At 45.2% G+C, this 12526-nt stretch overlaps 1 protein-coding gene across 2 annotated transcripts in view; it reads right to left on the bottom strand.

Moving 5' to 3' along the window:
• The window catches only part of LOC117420635 (pikachurin-like), a 72175-nt gene that overhangs the window by 39768 nt on the left and 19881 nt on the right, over nucleotides 1–12526 (bottom strand). The window lies entirely within an intron of this gene.

The following is a 12526-nucleotide window of genomic DNA, read 5'->3' as shown; positions in this document are numbered from 1 at the left end:
CTGCTGGTTTGGAAACTCAATCTGTTGAAGTGAAAAAACTCTCCTCTCCGCAACAAAGTCTTCAATCCTACACTGGATCAAACTCGGCAACAAAGCTTTCAATTCTCGATAGAATCAACAAACAGCTTAGATAAAGGGGCATTCAGAACAGAAAATAGGAGGCACTTTTTTACACATAGAATTGTGAGGGTCTGGAACCAACTCCCCTGTAATGTTGTTGAAGCTGACACCCTAGGATCCATCAAGACGCTGCTTGATGAGATTCTGGGATCAATAAGCTACTAACAACCAAACGAACAAGATGGACGGAATGGCCTCCTCTTGTTTGTAAACTTTCTTATGTCCTTCTTATGTTCTTATGTCTTTAACAAAGTCTTCAGTCCTCAGTATAGGATCCACAACAGCACCCGTCCGCTCTGTCCTCTTTGTTGAATCTTTTATCTACACAGGTAGCAGGGCAAAGTTTCTTCTGGATACTGTGGTTTTAGGTGTACAGCAGACCCAAACTTGTCTGATAACAGTCGCTGTAAGTTTTACGGCAGTCCTCCAGCCGGGCCTCAGTCTTGTTGCTTGTGGTGGTGACTCGCTTGCAGCTTGCTTCCTCGTCTTGGGTCTGTTTTCAGGCAGAGTCCCATCTTGATTCCATTTCTAGGCAGAGTCCCGGAGTTGCAGCTTTGCTTAGCAGAGTGACAGCACCTTGTTTAGCATTCGATGTGGAACGCAAAATGTTTAGTTTTGCTTGGATATTTATAGTTTTTTCACTCTGCTAAATAGCCACTTTCATGAGATCATTTGTTTATCTTGCCTATTTAAACTCACAGTCCTTTGATGTTTTAATGTCCTTTTCCTCTGGGACATCACTAGTTTATGTCTTCCTTGCATCAAAACGATTTTTGTTGCACTTGTGAATTATCTGTACATAATTCAACTGTCCTCTCAGCCTAATCCAGTTCAGGCACCAACTAGCCCCGGTCCCCTCGTTCAGTAGGTCACATAGTTCAGTATGTCTGCAAGAAAGAGGTCCTCTTCTGAAGACACAACAGTTTGCCCTGTTTCTCAAGACACACAGTTTCATTAATGAATCCAGTTATATTTCTAATACATGTTCATGTATTAATATCATATTCAGGGAATATGTCTGACATAGCTGTATATTCCACCTCACTGGTGTGTATATGAAAACAGCAGCTATGGGACCCTGTTAATGATTTAAATGTACACGATTTTAGTTCCTTGATTCCTATGCTCTGCTAGAGTCAGCCTGCTCTGTTGTCTCTTAATCCTGTCCATTAACCAAATTTTTGAGCTGCGGGGAGCCTGTGACAGAGGGTGGCCTTTACCAGGACTTAACATTTAATTCCATTAAACTGGTTAACTCTTGGGATGCCACAGCAGGTTACTGGTCTGCAGTAAGTGGACTGCAAAAGCCTGACAGAAGGCAATCTCTGAATAAGCAACAAGTCAGGAAGTGGCACCAACAGGAACTAATCAAGTAGCTCTTTAAGAGTCCCCTCTGGCTGTGCCACCCCCCTCCCTCCATTTCAATCCCCTGTCGGATCAGACTAACCCCCTCCCCCTGCTTTAGCCCTTGGCCTTCTGAGAAATCCTATTCCTTACTGGGGATTAGCATTCAATATTGGGTAAACACAGAATAAATAGATTGTCAAGCTTATGGAATTCCGTTAATCAAACCCACATGTTTGTTTTTCTTCAGGTTTACCTCTGACTTTTGGGTTACGAAAACAATAAAGTGTATTTATCCCCCAAAGGCTTTCTCACAATACTCTCTCATATAATAAGGCATCTTTAGCGCATTACGGTATGTTAGATTTGGATGTCAGAAAACTCATTACATGATGTCAATTCATACATCAACACTATAACATATTTCAAGTGTGATATAATAATAATAATAGAAAAATGATTAATTGAATAAGTGAGGGAGGGGGTCTAATTGCCTTCAACAGGAAATAAAGGAACATAATTTTCACATCTCAAGCAGAAGTGGAACACATGTTTTATTGCTTTAGTGGCTAGGATCAGAACACAGTAAGCTTTATAACTGAACTAGGCATAATAATTGTGTAAATGATCCTTTTCTTCTTTTACTTGTGCCACAGAGTAAGCTGGGATTTCTCTCAGAGGCACCTACGAACAATGAGTTCCAACACAGGAATCTTTGTCAACTCTGTTTTGATGTGCATGGCCTTGGGAGAATAATTTACTGCCAGCACACTGTGGATTCAAACAGGTATTTAAATAACCTAAAATAGCATGCCAACCACTGGATTCTAGTTCCAACCCTTTGATGTCTACCCACATCACAAGGCTTGTTTATGTTCTTATTACACAGCATGCTGTATTGTAATGAATTGCAATGCTTATAAGACATTGATGCAGAGATTTAAAAAGGCCTAAGTGGACCTCTGCCTACTAGTTGCCATGATCATGAACTTTAAAAGGTTTGTGGGAGGGGTGGGAGGGGGGGTGATAGGAGTAGGTGTGGATTATCCGCTGAACGCACAGGTAAACAGGAAGATGTAGAACTGGCATTTTCATGCCACACAGGCATGCAGCATTTATATGTTGCAGCGGGATGACAATGCATGGTGGTGTAAAATACAAAAAAGCAAAAAGCAAACACTGTCAAAACACAGCTACAAAATTAAGAGTGCTGTGAAAATGATGGTGTGCTGCTCCTACTTAGTGGTGGTACGAACATGTTTTTTTATGTTCGGATATTCATCCAAGATAAATATACTCGTTTGGAAATTTAGAAAAAGCCATTAAATGAAAAACGTTATTTTAAGTGGAGAGATAGTCAAGGAGTATATTTATTGTGTATGACATTTAAACAAAAAAAAATCTGAAAAACAACAAAAACGCAGCACTTGCTATTAGGGCAGTACTTGAGGCATTTTCGTAACTAACAAATACCAACCAATAAAGAAATTTAAATGTATTAACATTTTGTTCGCAATACGTGTTCAAGTGCTTTTATAGAATTTAAATAAAATCACCCTTGCGTTGTTCACTTTACAGTCGGACAGAAAATAATTTAAAAACTAAATCAGAATTGTTTTTTATTTTTTTTAGTTCAGTTTCTTTTTAAGAAACAAAATTGCATCCACAACTTCTGTTACTTTGTAACAGTGTTACCGGCTGCTGAAGAAGCCCTCTCTGACGGAGTCGATGTATGCATAACATTTCCCTTGCAAATTGGGACAGTGTTGGAAAACGCAAGGCGTCTGCTAAGAAATAATTAATAATGTTGCTTCCACCACAAGAGGGGGTCTTCTGTGACAGATAGTTTGGGTTCTTGCAAAAAAATATCGTACTTAGATCGGTCGTCCACGGTGTCCGGTTCCTCATCTACGTCCCTAAATAAACTGCTCTGGGCTGCGTGTGCGTAATCTGGACTCAATTTCTCGTTTGGTTTCTTTTTTTGGACATCAGAAAGAAACGTAAGCATTTTAAATCGGGGATCGAAGAGCAACTGTTAGCACTTGCACGTTGTTAATTTACTTTGTCAAAATAATTCCACACGTCAGGCCTTTTGCCACTTGCCATATTGCAATGTCTGAATGAAGCGGAAGAGCAAACACACACGATACTTATTTCCAGCTGTTTTCAACAAAGTAATTTCTCGCAGCAGACATTTTATTACAGTAGCCTATTACTAAAATATACCCAGCATTATGTACATACACTGTAATACTGTAATAAAAAAACGCACACTACACATTCTGACAAATACAAATATTTCATCAGATACTCCACCAGGACACACCCACCAAGCAACTGCGGTGAGCCAATCCTTGGTTAGGATCCCTTGTAAACAAACATAGCTGGTAGCACGTCACAGGCGGAGCATCTGACTTTCTCCTGCAAACACATACATGCGTCCAAGAAGCCACTGACGGAACGCTATCTCTGTCATAGTGGGAATGAAGTAGGTCAGAAGGTTCTTTTTAAACTATAATTGTGGTCCGAGACAACAAGTTCAGCTACTGCTATTGTGACGTTGCTAGGTGTAGATGTAGCTGACGAGTTGCATAGGTTATGGGAACCAATCCTAACATCCTGTGGAAAAGTAGCATTAATGTAGGAGGGGACATTACATAACTGAGTTTAGAATCTAGATTTCAAGGAAACTCAGTAGATTGAAGATGGGATTTAAAGCCTTTTTAACTCAGGTCACAGTTCAAGTCCCATTTGATTGGCCAGGGTTGATGCAGCTACACTGTGAGACTCCCCACGGCGATGTGCACGTCCTGTGTTAGCACTTAACTTTAAAGCAGACATATCAGTCTCCCTGTTTTGCACAACCATCTCTTCACATCATCAAGCACCTTTTAAAACCCCTTCATTCGAAAAATAACAACAAAAAACACCAATTCCCATTTGATTGCTGAGAGTGGCAGGGTTTTAAAATGGCTTCATGTGGCCTTTCCAACTATACTGGCAGTCTCTCAGGAACAAGGTACAGGAACTATACACACAACAACAACTGAGGTTGCCACTGGCCATGGTGAAAAAAGTACTAAACTACGACATGCAGTAGGATTGGCACAATTGACCGTCTCTGCTTTAGAGACACAATTTGCATGGCCACATTCTTCTCCTAACTTGGTGTAATGAAGATGTACATTTCCTGTTTAAGTTTCAGATAAACACAGGCCTTGAAAACATGACAGAGATGAGTAACAGGGGACATGTGTTTGAGAGGGGGTGCAGTCCAAAACATGTAGCTGATATCGCAAACCAGCTATTTTATATAATTACCAATATTTCCATTTTTAGGTGTTGCCTCCAGGATCAGTTTCCCAAATATCCCAATGCTGTTCATGCAAGTAGAGGTGCAACACCATAATAATAGACTGCAGATCAAATTCTTTTTTCTTTATTATTTAAAAGAACAAAGTTAAAAACAGAGCAATGTTTCAGCCAGACGGACTTCATTAAGCTGAGAGGAGGTGCAGGAAATACATAAACCTAAACCATTTGCATGTCAATCAACATCTGTTTATAAAGGGGAAAGAAACTTTATAAAAGTTCAGGACTGACTGAATTAAACTGGCTCCAGTGTCAAGATATAGTCTACATGACATCTGCTTTCTCCATGTCAATACATTATTGCCAACATGAGCCAAGAGTAACTCACTCACAAACTCAACACAACACAACTCATCTGCTGCAGGAAACCAACAGTTAAAGGAATTTTACAGAGGAATTTTTGCTTTTACAGAGAAGACCTTGCTGAACAGCATATAACTGACCTATCCGCATGAATGCTGAGCTAAAGCTGGAGGCATTATAATTGCCAAAAAACAAGCAAAAAGTTGGCTAGACCAATATATGTTGAAACAAAAAGAGAAAAATAAACCCGGTGGACTGCCTAAATTCAGTGATGTAGTCCTAAATCTTGAAGTACCAAAGGCCAATTAAAATATAGATTGTTCTAAAACAAATAATACAAATTCACATTTTATTTGTACATTGAACTTGAGGTAACATTTAATAGGTAATGTATGCGTCTTGCATGTGACTTTTAGGCTACTCCCCTTGATCAGTGCTGCCAGATTTTTCCAGCCAAATTTGGCTTGTTTTAAAAGCACCTACTGGGTAAATGTTGTCTTGGTGGTTTGGTTATTTTTTGGCTTTTTATCAAGCGTGATATTCTATACAGGGCATCGTGGTGACTGAAGTTCTGCGCTTGATGCTACTGCATTCAGCATATTTAATTAATCAAATAAACAAAAACAAAAGATTTAAACAATGAACAAAACAAAGGGCACGAGGGCCAAACGAATCAGACAGACAAATAAGTAAGTGTCGTGCTGGCTAATCCAGCACGTTTTAACAATTGTTTCTAACTGTCGTTGTTTCTCCTCGCTCTCTTTCTCCGCTCCCCGTACTCTCCTCTCTACACTCCACCCCACAGCACGGACAGCTGCCGGTTCTTAAACTCTGGCCGAGGGGTTAACTAGCTGTTAATTATCTTATTACCCCTCGGCCACAGTCTGCACGCGTTTGGTAAGGATGCATGACTGTCAGCTAGTTAAATAATCAGTAGCTGATCAGTCATGCATCCTCACTGGGTTTTTAAATATAAGTAATAAAAGACAAAACAAAACAAAAATACAAATAATAATACATAGGGGCGGGACACTCCGCCACAATTCTGAATATCTTTTTATTTTTTTCCTGGACCTGCCGCATTTAATCTCATCAGATAAAAAAACAGCGGTTCTGATACTGTAAGTTGTGAGAAGAAAATAAGCAAAGCAGATAAATAAATAAACCGTTTATAACATTACTTACCTGTGCTTTTTTATTTTATTTTAAATAAATGTGTAGCACTGTGGCAAAGTGGTAATGACGTGCAGGTGAGTGCAGTGCAGAATAATCACACAGACAACCGTTGATACAGGTGCAAGGGTGTTTATTTAAATTAATAAATGTCCAGAGCCTCAAGGCAAAACCTGTAAATAATAATGGTGCTGGAAGTGATATAGTGGCGTATATCACTTCTCGTTATAATCCTACGGGTTTGACCCGCAACCCCAAAGTCCCGTTCCGACACCCACACTAAACACAAACACAAAGACAGTGCGTGATTCAAGTGCTAAAAGGTGCAAACAACAGACAGTTCCAGTAGTGAAAAGGTGAGTGGTGAAGTCCGGGTTTGTCGCTGGCCTGCGGCTGCAGCTCCGGATCGTGCTCAGTAATCTTTAGTGAAACAACACACAAGACACACAGTGTTAGGACACAGACACAGAACACTCACGGTCGATTTCACAAACGGGCTCCTTCTTGGTCATATAATTTAACCATATGCAAAGGAACAGATCACTCAAGCCATGCCCCCTATTTATACCCTCGCCCATGACCCCGAGGTTAACGAGCGCATCCGCTCCTCCAGTCCTCGGATGCCACGCCGCTTACCGTCTGGGTCACTGAGCTCGGGTGCCATGGCTCCGCCCCCTTCCGAACTGACCGACTTCCATCTACCCTACGGAATAAATTGTCGTGCCATTTCATTAAGGGTACTCTGTTCCTCGTATACCGTGCCCTCACAGGTCGAGAGGGAGATCTAACACTAAGACTCATTCGATCTCTGTCACATATCCCACCGCTCAGAGTGGAGCCGAAGGAACACTCGGCTAAACCTACCTTTCCCATTACTCCCCCCTCCCGGGAAAAATAATCCGCATTTTGGTGGTCTTTCCCTGCACGGTGTACCATATGATACATGAAGGGCTGCAATGCCAGATACCACCGAGTTATCCGGGCATTGCTGTCCTTCATTGTGCTTAACCACTTGAGTGGGGCGTGGTCAGTGACAAGATCAAATGAGTGTCCCAGCAGGTAGTATCTTAAAGAGTGAGTAGCCCATTTCATGGCCAAACACTCTTTTTCGACGACGGAGTAGTTGCGCTCCCGAGGGAGCATTTTTTTACTTATGTACAAAACAGGGTGTTCTACTCCGCCTACCATTTGAGACAGGACTGCACCCAAACCGACATCCGAAGCATCGGTGTGGAGGATGAATCTCTTAGTGAAGTCTGGAGTGATGAGAGCAGGGGCCTGGCAAAGTCTCTGCTTAACAGTATTAAACGCCCCCTGACATTCTTCTGACCATTTAATTAAATTTGGTGCGCTCTTTTTGGTGAGGTCAACTAAGGGATTAACCACTGTGGCATACTCGGGGATAAAGCGGCGGTAATAACCGGCTAACCCCAGTAGCGACCGCACTTGAGCCTTGGTTTTGGGGATTGCCGCGTCTACCAAGGCCTGGACCTTGGAGACAACGGGTTTCACCCTGCCATTCCCCATTACAAATCCCAAATATTGTGTTTCTCTTTTGGCAAAGGCACATTTTCGCAAGTTAGCTGTCAGCCGGGCTGCCCTTAGAGACTGAAGGACGGCTGTGATCCTAGCCAAATGCTCTCGCCAGGTGGAGCTGTAAATGACCACATCATCAATATACGCTGCCGCATATTCACGATGTGGGTGTAAAACCTGGTCCATCAGTCTCTGGAAGGCAGCAGGCGCACCATGTAACCCAAACGGCATGGTTGTAAAATGAAACAGCCCCTCTGGTGTTGAAAATGCGGTTTTCTCTCTAGACCTACGAGTTAACGGGATCTGCCAATATCCTTTCGTCAGATCCAGAGTGGAGATGAACCTCGCCGTCCCCAGTCTATCTAGGAGTTCGTCGACCCGAGGCATGGGATACGCATCAAACTTGGCAATAGCGTTTACCTTGCGGAAATCAACGCAGAAGCGGTTGGTGCCGTCCTTTTTGGCCACTATCACAATTGGACTGCACCACTCGCTCCTGGAAGGCTCAATCACCCCAAGTTCGAGCATGTCCCATACCTCTTTGCGAACGCCACTCCGTCGACTTTCCGGGACCCGGTAAGGTCTCTCTCGCACTGTGACACCTGGGGGAGAGATAATGTCATATTCAGCGAGGTTAGTTCTACCGGGCGTGTTAGAAAAAACATCGCTAAATTCCTCAATTAACCTGCGTAGTTCACGTTGCTGATCAGGAAGTAACTGTTCCCCCATCGAAATGTTCTTTGTGCTAGAGGGTTCTAGCTCGGGCCCTAAATCATCCTCTATATTGCCTGGGGCTATAAATAACACCTCTCTTGCCTGCCAGGGCTTTAATAAATTTATGTGATAAATTTCTTTTTTGTTACGGCGATCGGGCTGTTTAATTTCGTAATTCACCTTTCCTATAGCCCGAATCACCTCATATGGCCCTTGCCATTAAGCACATAGTTTGGATTCCGCTGAGGGAAGTAGCAGCATTACCTTGTCTCCCGGTCGAAAAGTTCGGATTAATGCATTTTGATTGTAATGCTGCTGTTGTCGATGCTGAGCCGATCTGAGATTGTCTTGGGCCAAACGACCGACCAAATCTAGGCGATCTCTCAGTAGGAGCACATGCTGCACTACATTTTTGGACGAGCCTTTGTGCTCCTCCCACCCCTCTCTCAACAGATCGAGGATACCGCGAGGCTGTCGGCCGTACAAGAGCTCGAAGGGGGAGAACCCTGTCGAACTCTGCGGCACCTCTCTCACTGCAAAAAGGAGGTAGGGAAGGAGCGATGCCCAATGCTTTTGCTCCTGATTCACAAATCGTCTCAGCATCGCCTTTAGAGTCTGATTAAAACGTTCCACCAAACCGTCCGTCTGTGGATGGTAAACCGACGTTCTGATGGGACGTATTTTTAGTAATTTATATACCTGCTGTAGCGTATTTGACAAGAAATTAGTTCCATGATCAGTCAATATCTCGTTGGGGATCCCTACTCTTGCCATAATCTGCACTAGTTCTTTGGCTATCGCAGCAGCACTAGTGGACCTCAATGGAACTGCCTCTGGGTATCGCGTTGCGTAATCTACCACCACTAATATATGCGTATACCCGGAGTCAGAAGGTAGCAAAGGGCCGACTATGTCCACTGCGATGCGTTCAAAGGGGGTGGAAATAATCGGCAGTGGGACCAAAGGGGCGGGGCGCACTCGACCCGGCGCTACTCTCTGGCAGTCTGGGCATGTGGCTACATATTTCGACACTTCTTTATAAACACCTGGCCAAAAGAATCGAGCCAATATCCGTTCCCTTGTCTTGTCAACTCCGAGGTGCCCCGCAAAAGGGATATCATGCGCCAGCCTCATGACCTCCAGCCGACAAGACGGGGGAACCAATAATTGTGTTACAGGATGTCCTGTGCCCGCGGCCAGGTTTACCCTATATAGTAATTGCCCCTTGATAATGAAGTGTGGAAATACTAGTGCCCCAGCGCCTTCAACATCCTTACCTTCAATGGACCGGACCTGTCCCCGAATGTGCACCAGTGATGGGTCATTGCCCTGCTCCCACACTAGGTTCACATTCGAGTGCCACATGTCCGGTATATTGAGCGGGGCGGGAGTAACATCTGCCCTTGATGGCCCAGTAACCTCGCCCTCTCGGTCACACTGCGTTCCGACCCCCTTTGACTGACGTTTTTCACCGTTATAACAGGCTCCCACCAGCCCCCAGCCTTGTCTCATTAACGCTCCCTCCCATTTCCGCAGCCTTCTCTCTTTGTTTGTTTTTTTCGGCCGGAACAGGGAAGAGAACATTTCCGCTTGAAAGGGAAAAACATTACCAATCATTTCCCCTTCTACTTTTTCTGCCACATTTGCGTGTATGGCCGGGACTGCCCTTAATTTCAATAAATCTTTATAGTTGGGCCAGTCCCGACCCAGAATAATGGGATGTGGTAACCTTTCCGCTACCCCAACTACCAGGGAACGTTTCATCGGACCGACCGATAAATATGCTTTTACTGTGGGGTATGTTGCCGTGTCTCCATGGATACAGGAGATCGCCACCTGACCTTGTGGCTGCCACACCATACCGCCTAAGAGAGATGCTCTAATTAAGGTCTGACCACACCCTGTGTCCACTAATGCATGGGTTTTCACATTTCCAAAAATCACCTTAACAATACAAGGCCCCTCCCGACCATTTTTCCCTCGCTCACCCGCTTCAGATGCCAGATTACAGACGGCCACGTCACACTCCATCGCAGATGGGCATGACCTAGCCTGATGTCCCGGCTGGCGGCACCTAAAACAGGTAGGGGGAAAGGAGGGCACAGTGTTAAATGGTCTGTCCCGCTGCTGGTATGGCAACGGGGCAGGGGCAGCACCTCTACCCCCGCTGGGGGCCGACCTTGGTCTCCATGAAGAGGAGGCAAGGTCGCCCATTGGGGTTGGTGCTCTCGGAGGTCGTTGAACCGGTCCTGGTGGTGGGGCTGATGGAGCAGAGAGAGGAGGTGGGGCTCGGCTGCTCCGTTGAGGTAGCGGGGTGAGTAGCCCGGTCTGGGCGGATACCAGGGAGTCCTCGAAGTCCTCAGCGAGCTTGACTGCCTGTTCCAGGGTGTCGGGGTTGTGGCGCCGTATCCATCCTTGGGTCTCGGCGCCGACCACATGACAAAACTGCTCAATGACGATGGCCTCCCCCATCTGGGCAGTTGTTTTTAGCGCCGGGGTGAGCCAGTGTATCATGTGGTCACAGAGCTTCTGCGCGACCACCCTGGGGCGTACGTTCGGGGACCTCCTGTACTCCCTGAACCTCACTCGGTGCGTTTCCTCCGTAATGTTAAGACGGCGGAGAATAGCCAGCTTTACCAGGTCATATTGAGCGGCGTCGTCATCCCCCATCGCCTGGTAGGCTGCCTGCACTTCCCCAATCAGGCAGGGTCCCAGCTGGCTTGCCCAGAACTGTCGGGGCCATGACGCGGTGGTAGCCAGCCGCTCAAATGCCACCAGGTATGCTTCTGGATCATCATCCGCCGTCATTTTATGCGTCCTGGCTTTGGGCGCTATGAAGCCGCGTTCCGCTGATGCTGTGGGAGGTATTGCCAGCCCGACCCTCTCGATCAGCGCAGTGTACCTCTCCTCTCTCCGTCTTTCCTCCCCCTCCCGTCTGCTGTCCAGCTGCTCCAGCAGCACCGACAGTGTTGCGTAGTCCATCCCACTTCTGACACCACGTGTGGCAAAGTGGTAATGACGTGCAGGTGAGTGCAGTGCAGAATAATCACACAGACAACCGTTGATACAGGTGCAAGGGTGTTTATTTAAATTAATAAATGTCCAGAGCCTCAAGGCAAAACCTGTAAATAATAATGGTGCTGGAAGTGATACAGCGGCGTATATCACTTCTCGTTATAATCCTACGGGTTTGACCCGCAACCCCAAAGTCCCGTTCCGACACCCACACTAAACACAAACACAAAGACAGTGCGTGATTCAAGTGCTAAAAGGTGCAAACAACAGACAGTTCCAGTAGTGAAAAGGTGAGTGGTGAAGTCCGGGTTTGTCGCTGGCCTGCGGCTGCAGCTCCGGATCGTGCTCAGTAATCTTTAGTGAAACAACACACAAGACACACAGTGTTAGGACACAGACACAGAACACTCACGGTCGATTTCACAAACGGGCTCCTTCTTGGTCATATAATTTAACCATATGCAAAGGAACAGATCACTCAAGCCATGCCCCCTATTTATACCCTCGCCCATGACCCCGAGGTTAACGAGCGCATCCGCTCCTCCAGTCCTCGGATGCCACGCCGCTTACCGTCTGGGTCACTGAGCTCGGGTGCCATGGCTCCGCCCCCTTCCGAACTGACCGACTTCCATCTACCCTACGGAATAAATTGTCGTGCCATTTCATTAAGGGTACTCTGTTCCTCGTATACCGTGCCCTCACAGGTCGAGAGGGAGATCTAACACTAAGACTCATTCGATCTCTGTCACAAGCACTTACTTATGCTTTTGTAATATATATTAAATCTTAAAGGCAAGGACAGTCGTTCATTCCAAACCCCAGGTCTCTGCACTGACCGATATATAACAAAGCAGAAACCGCAGTCATAGGATGCACTTTTGCTGCCAGCATTTTTACTAAAATAAATTGTTAACCTTCTTAAAGTAGTACTGTAGTTTGTAATAGAAGT

The sequence above is a fragment of the Acipenser ruthenus genome, chromosome 1 (genome assembly GCF_902713425.1).
Source record: "Acipenser ruthenus chromosome 1, fAciRut3.2 maternal haplotype, whole genome shotgun sequence".
NCBI classification, from domain to species: domain Eukaryota; kingdom Metazoa; phylum Chordata; class Actinopteri; order Acipenseriformes; family Acipenseridae; genus Acipenser; species Acipenser ruthenus.
The sequence above is the reverse complement of the archived record's forward strand: the minus strand, read 5'-3'. Positions and strand labels throughout refer to the sequence as shown.